The sequence below is a fragment of the Microcebus murinus genome, chromosome 2 (assembly GCF_040939455.1).
Source record: "Microcebus murinus isolate Inina chromosome 2, M.murinus_Inina_mat1.0, whole genome shotgun sequence".
Classification (NCBI taxonomy): domain Eukaryota; kingdom Metazoa; phylum Chordata; class Mammalia; order Primates; family Cheirogaleidae; genus Microcebus; species Microcebus murinus.
The window spans coordinates 94,184,847-94,191,919 of NC_134105.1; the positions used below are offsets into that span (position 1 = coordinate 94,184,847).

At 40.8% G+C, this 7,073-nt stretch overlaps 1 non-coding gene across 1 annotated transcript; it reads left to right on the forward strand.

Annotated features, from left to right (window-relative positions):
- The first annotated feature begins 6,125 nt into the window (after positions 1 to 6,125).
- LOC142869834 (small nucleolar RNA SNORD35) lies at positions 6,126 to 6,211 on the forward strand. The gene has a single exon (XR_012918386.1). It is a non-coding gene; the product is annotated as a small nucleolar RNA SNORD35 (small nucleolar RNA).
- The last annotated feature ends 862 nt before the right edge of the window (positions 6,212 to 7,073 follow it).

Here is a 7,073-nt window from a genome sequence, read left to right on the forward strand (position 1 = left end):
AGTGGATTCCAGCTGACGCTAAATTGTTGATTTTTCCTGCCATCTCAGCCCAAAACTAGCCTTAATGAAAAAAGTTCAGATATAAAAAGGGAGCTTATGAGGAGACAGTCCATTCTGGGGCCTGGAGCATTCCGCTTCATTGTTTGCGGGGACAGACTGCACAGCTCTGAGAAGTCTGATAACATGACTCCTTTATTCTAGTCAGTTTTTTTTTTAATTCTCCAGAAGAGCTTTTCCAACCTTCTGCCCTCTTCCAGGCACAGGACTAGCTTTACAGAGGAGTGGTTGGTACTCAGCCACTGCAGTTGACCTGCCAGCGTTTGCGTCCCTGTTCCGACACTGTGCTGTCCCCCTTCTCTCAGTCTTCCTTCTCTCCAGAACAAGCACTTTTATGGCCTGAGTCACTGGTAACTCCCCTGAATTCGTATGTTGAAGCCCTAACCCCCAGAACCTCAGAATGTGACTGTTTTTAAAGAAGTGATTAAGCTAAAATGAGGCCTTCGGGGTGGGCCCTGACCAATCTCACTGGCGTCGCCATGAGGAGAGCAGAGTGCGCGCACAGAGGGCGCGGGCCGCGCGTGCGCAATGGCGGCGCCCACAAGCCCCCGAGGGAGGTTAGCCAAGCCGCGACCCTGGACTGCCGGGATCCAGGACTGTGAGGAATAAATTTCTGCAGTTCAAGCCTCCCAGTCTGTGGTCGTTTGTTATTTTCCTGTGGCCCCGGGAAACTATACACAGGTATCATGAGAGAACGCGTGTCCCATTGCCCTGGTGAAAGGAAGAAATGGAATCATGGATGTAAAAGGCTCTTAGTTTGGTGTCTGGCACCGGCCAACTGCTGAATCATCGTTTATCATTTTAGATGCCTGTCCCTCGTGGCCGTTTGCCCACCTCTGCTGTTCCTGATAACCGTGCCCTTCCACATATAAATTCCTTATAGAGGAAATAGAAATGATCACAAGGAAAATGTGCAGAAAATTCCACTGCAAATTCCATATACCCATTTTCCCTTCCTCCCTCTTGCTATAATAGAGGAAGCACCTCTCCTGAAAGGCCAATTTCTCCATATGCACATGCTCGGACGCCCCCCAGCTCAGCCTCTCACAGTTATTCCCCGTGGTGTCGTCCACACCCTCCTGCAACTGCCGCCTGACTCTCTTCTCCCCCTTACTGTCCGGCTTCCCGAGCTATTATACCTCCGTCCCCACTTACTCATCACGTTCACACTTTTTTTGGTTGTGAAGGATATTCATACCTGTGAGAGTCTAACCTGTTTCAAGAATAATAATAAAACTAATATACCATACCTAGGTGAAAAGAATAGCACATTGCCAGTTCTTTAGAATTCTGATAGGTACCTCTTCCCTCCGCTAGCCTCCTCCCTCTCAGACATTGATGATCACAGGTACCCCAAATTTTGTGATCATCATTCTGCTGCTTTTCTTTATAGTTTTACCACCCACCATATTTCATTGAACTTAAGCTCCCAACGTTGTGAGATGCAGCATTATTTCACATCTAAGGTAGAGTACTGCTAATATAATTGTAAGACATCACCAGCTATAAGATGCATCCCAATTTTGAAGAGATTAAAATGTCAAAAAAAAAAAAGTATGTCTTAGAATGAACAAAGTATGACCTGCATTCATCCCAAACTGTTTTCAGTTTTGCCCATTTCTGAGCTATATATGAATGGAATCATACTGTATGGAGTCTTCTGTGATTGCTTCTTATGTCCACGGTATGTTTTTGAGCTTTCCATGTATATGCATGTGACAGTGGTTTGTTGCTTTCATTGCTGCATACTATACCACTGTAGGACTCAGCCACACTTTATATGTTACTGTAATTGGGCATTTGGGTTGTTTCTACGCTTAGTGATTTGAACTATGTTTTTGTGCACATTCTTATACATGTCTTCTGATGCACACAAGTCTGTTATGGGTATATACATAAGAATATTGGGTTCACAGAACATATGCATGTTTAAATTTACTATGGAATGTCAAAATATTTTCCAAAGTGATTACACCAATATAAGTTCTCTATTTTAATGTAAGAGAATTTTCAGAGACTTTCTCCATTAGATTGGAGCATATTTTGCATCTTGTTTAAGAATTCCTTCCCTTTTTTAAGGTCATAGGGATGTGTTCCTATATTGTTCTCTAGAATTTTATAGTTGTGCCTTTCACCTGAGTTAGGAACTCCTATTCTATTTCAGTAATATTGGTAAAATCTCTTTGCTTGAAAGTTTTGATATAATTCACCTAAAAAACTGGCTAGGCCTTGTATTTTCCCTGGCAGATGGTTTTAAACTATTAATTCATTTTCTTTTAGGGATAGAGATGTTCAGGTTTTCTATTTCTTCATTAGCAGGTGTTGTCAATTTGTATTTTACTAGGAATTTCTTCATTTCGTCTGTTTCCAAATTTACTAGCATTTACTAGCATCATCATATTTTATTATCTAAATTGTGATGATCTGTATTTATCTTTTTTGATAAATCTGTTAGACATTTATCAAAGAATAATTGTTGGTTTTGTTGATCCTATACATACTATGTTTTCCATTTCATTAATTTCTACTCATATCTTTGTTTTTTTTCCCTCTACTTTCTATAGGTTTATTCTTATGTTCTTTTTAATAACCTCTTCAACTAGGTGCTTAGCTTAGAAATTCTCAGCCTTTCATCCTTTCTAAGTATATAAATTTCCTGTTAATTCCATCTTAGTGAAATTCCATAGGTTGTGGTGTATTTTATTTTCATCTTACTTCAGTTCTATTATATTTATTGTTTAATTTCTACAATTGTTTTAAAAATTATTGTTTCCAAACGTTGAGTTTTCTAGTTATAATCTTGTTATTACTGATTTCTCACTAAATTGCAATTATAATCCTAGAAAATGACCTGAAAGACTTCAATCTCTTGACATTTATTGAGTCCAGCTTTTTAGCTTAGCAAATGCCTCATTGTTCTATGTGCATATGAGGAAGGCATACAATTAAAAGGGTTTTTTCCCTCATTCCTTTTTCCTCTCACTGGTTTGGCAAGTCCATACCCTATATTTGTTTCTTATATATCTATATGTGTAGTTACCAAGGCTATCTACATATATAGACTAAATTCTGTAGATTAAAGTAAGAAGTTAATCAATATCTTTATTCTCCTTCCTAACAAGGACCCTGGAAGGCTTTGGCTCCTTTCACTTTCCACCCCCATTATCTACTGTTGTCATCTAGGATTTGGGTTCCAGCCTGTTTGCCATACCACTACACATACACATAAATAAGAGAGATATTTTACCACTATTAACTTATAAAATTTTATTTTTTATCTTATTCACCACTATCTTCACTCACTACTTTTTCCTGCCTCTCAGACTTTCTATTAGGGATCATTTTCCATCCCCCTGGAGTACATGCTCTAGCATTTCCTACAGTGACAGTATGCCAGAGTAAATGGCTTTTATTTGTCTGAAATTGTCCTTACTAACTTTAATTCTTGAAAGATAGTTTCAACTTTAGGTTCACACAATTTTTGTCAGTATATTTAAGATTTTTTTCACTGTCTTTTGGCTTCCGTTGTTGCTACTTACAACTCAGTCATTATACTATTTGTTGTTTCTTTGCAGAGTATCTGGCTTTTCTTTCTAGCTGCTTTTAATATCCTTTCTCTTGCTGTCTCTGTCTCTTTTTCTATTTTTCTTGAGATTTGTTAGGCTTCCTGAATCTGAAGAATTATTTCCAGCAATTATGGGAAATTATCAGCACTTAACTCTGAATATGTGTCTTCCCCATTCTCCCAATATTCCATTATAGAAGGAAATCCAAAGATATATCATAAATGCTATCATTCTACCCTCTATATCTCTTAACTTCTCTTTTTATAATTTGCTGCTTTGTATCTTTCAGAACTACATTCTCAATAATGTCTTTCTTTCTTTCTTTTTTTTTGAGACAGGGTCTTACTCTGTTGCCAGGGCTAGAGTGCCATGGTGTCATCCTAGCTCACAGCAACCTCAAACTCATGGACTCAAGCTATCCTTCTGCCTCAGCCTCCCAAGTAGCTGGGACTACAGGCATGTGCCACCATGCCTGGCTAATTTTCTCTCTCTCTCTCTCTCTATATATATATATATATATATACATATATATATATATTTTTTTTAGTTGTCCAGCTAATTTCTTTCAATTTTTTTCTTTTTAGTAGAGACAGGGTCTCACTCTTGCTCAGGCTGGTCTGGAACTCCTAAGCTCAAATGATCCTCCTGCCTCAGCCTCCCAGAGTGCTAGGATTATAGGCATATAGCCATGGTGCCTGGCCTCAATAATTTCTTTAAATCTATCTCCCAGTTGACTAATTCTCTCTTCAGCTGTGTCTAATCTAATGTTCAATATGTCTATTGAATGTTAAATTTGTAATGTTTCAGTTCTTATTTTTAGGAAGTCTATTTGGTTATTTCTCAAATCTGCCTGTTTGCTCTTTAAGGTCTCTTATTTCTGCTCTTGTTTTTCAGCTTCTCTTTTATTTGTTTAAACATAATTATTTTATATTCCATGTCTAAAGATTCTAATATCTGAAATCTTTGATGGATTGTTTCTGCTGTCTATTTTTTGTTTGTTTTTAATTGATTGTCAATAATAGTGCTTGTTTCTTTGTGTGTTTTGTAAATTTTTAATATTAACTGTTTATTTTCCTTAAAACTTTATCTGTGGGAATTTGTTTGAGGTCTGGCTTAAAGTTGAGGTACCTAAAAGAATTTTCTTTTAATTCTGCCAGCTACTCAAGAGCATAACAAAGCAAGACCATTTAAATTAAATTTTATGTTTGTGGTTTTTCAGGCCAACAGATAGATGAATCCAGGCAGAAAAAAATTTGAGGCCATCTTGTAGTTACAAATCCTTGGAGAATTTTTTTCCCTCTACCCAGTGCCAAAGTCAAGGTAAGCAAATTGCCTTCTTAATAGTGAGCTTATTCTTCATTCACCCTTATTCTGAGAATATGACCATCTGAGCCAAATTTATGCAGGGGAATCCTACTAGATTCCCCACCTTGGGCAGGCTATGGATGTTAGACTAGTACAGCTGCCAATGTAAAGTTCCAGATCTCTAGAGTTCAGTAAACCCCTCAGGGCAAAAGCCAGCTTTGCTCTTCACTCACTTGCCAGGGTTCTTAGTATCATTTCATTTCTGGAGTTTGTGTATTTCTTACTTTCCTTCTACCTGAGGGATGTATTTATAAAGGTTTTAGAATACAGATGTCCAGACTCGCATCTTAGCTTTCAGTTGAGAGCTCTTTCAGTTTAGTATATCCTAATCTGCTATACTGCTGGGCACATAGCCTGACCCAAACCAGCCAGAAACTTCCTTTGCACGTAATCTCTGCCCCACCTATATACTAAATCTAACGCCACTTCTCAGTTCTCATTCTACACAACTTCTCAGAAACATCCAGCAGTGGACCTCTCCTCCCTGCATCACTCTTCTCTGGGCCCCTGTGACACCACTTTCTGCTTCTCCTTCAGCTCCTTCTGGGTCTCCTTTATGACTCCTTCTCTGCTACCCCTAAATGTTGTCATTCCCCCCTCAAGGGCTTGGTCCTGGGCCCGCTTCTTCTCAGACTCTACATACTCAGCCTAGCAATTCTGCCCACTCCTTTGGTTCCAAATTCCATCCATAATCCAAGGGTGCTCAACGGCACAGCTCTGTGTGGCCAGGTAGTTTCTGAGGACCACCTCCACCTGATGTGTCACAGGCAGCTCCAACTTTACAAGGGTCTGCCTTTTCCCCAAAGGTGAGCACCCTGGATTTGCTCAGGCAGAATCACGTAATTCTTATAGAAACCTCCTCAAGCTGATGCTTCATGGGCCATTAGTGGATTTATACATAAAGGCTACATTTCTAATTTTCCCCCGATTGTACAAAGGGAGGGCTTTTATCAGAAAAGAAGATAAAAGCCCCGCAGCTCCCCACCACCGCAGAGTGCGGACAGAAAGGAAAGAGACAGATTGGTTAAATGTGGGGGAAGGACAAATAAAATGAAAGGAAAACTAAAAAAAAAAATGTTAAGATGAAAAATAGGGTGGCAAATATAGCCTAAAGAGAATTTTTTAAAGGTCAAATATAGCAGATAATGTCTTTGCTCTCATGACGGGCTGCAAATGTCCTGCAGGCAGTACCAACAATGCAATGATTCTGCTGATGCGGTGATAGGGGGGAGAGAAAATCAAATACAAAATGTGATTTTATGATATCTCTGTAACCTGACAAAGGCTCAGGGACATCACTGAGAGTCTATGTGAGGGGGTGGAGAGAACACGCGTGGACTGTGACGTGCCATTCTGATCTCCCTGGGTGGAATGAAGGAATGAGGACTCATTTCCCAGTTGTGGCCCTTGGCTGTCAGCCTTCTTGGGATATGGCTTCGGTTGAAGGAAACTGCCTCACCCAAGGTTGCTCCCTTTCTGGAGGTAGCCAGAACCCAAGGATTGATCCATGTGGGTGTGTAAGGCCTGACCCTTCACCCAGCTTGGCTGCAGCATAGCTGTTGCCTCGGCCCAGCCCTGCTTCCTTCCCCTGCCTCCGTACAGGTTTCTTTTCGGGGAACTCCCTACTCAACATCCTGCTGCTCCTCCCATCGCAGAGCTGCCGTCCAGGGATTTCCACCCATGACACCGTGGACAGTCTACAGGCATCGTTTTGAGACAGGCTCTGCCACTTGGAGCTTAGTGATCTAGGGCGAGTCCCTCCGTTTCTCAAAATGCTTTTCTTCGCCTGGATATCTGGCAGGATTATAAGCATTGGCTGCCCGGTCTACAGTCAGACAGCCCTGGGCTGGAATTCCTGCTCTGCCACTTGCTAGCCGGTAACTGATTAAACTTGGCAAGACCTCGCTTCCTTGTCTATAGTATGGGTAGAGATGATGTCCTTCATCCCATTGTCCCCCTGGTGTGCGGCACACAGCCAACAACCAACAACCCTTCCATGGGGGAACCAATGACGTTCCCAGCAGGCTGCACACCAGAGCCCAGAAAAGCATCTTGACATGGTGTCTGGCGTCCCAGGGATTCCTT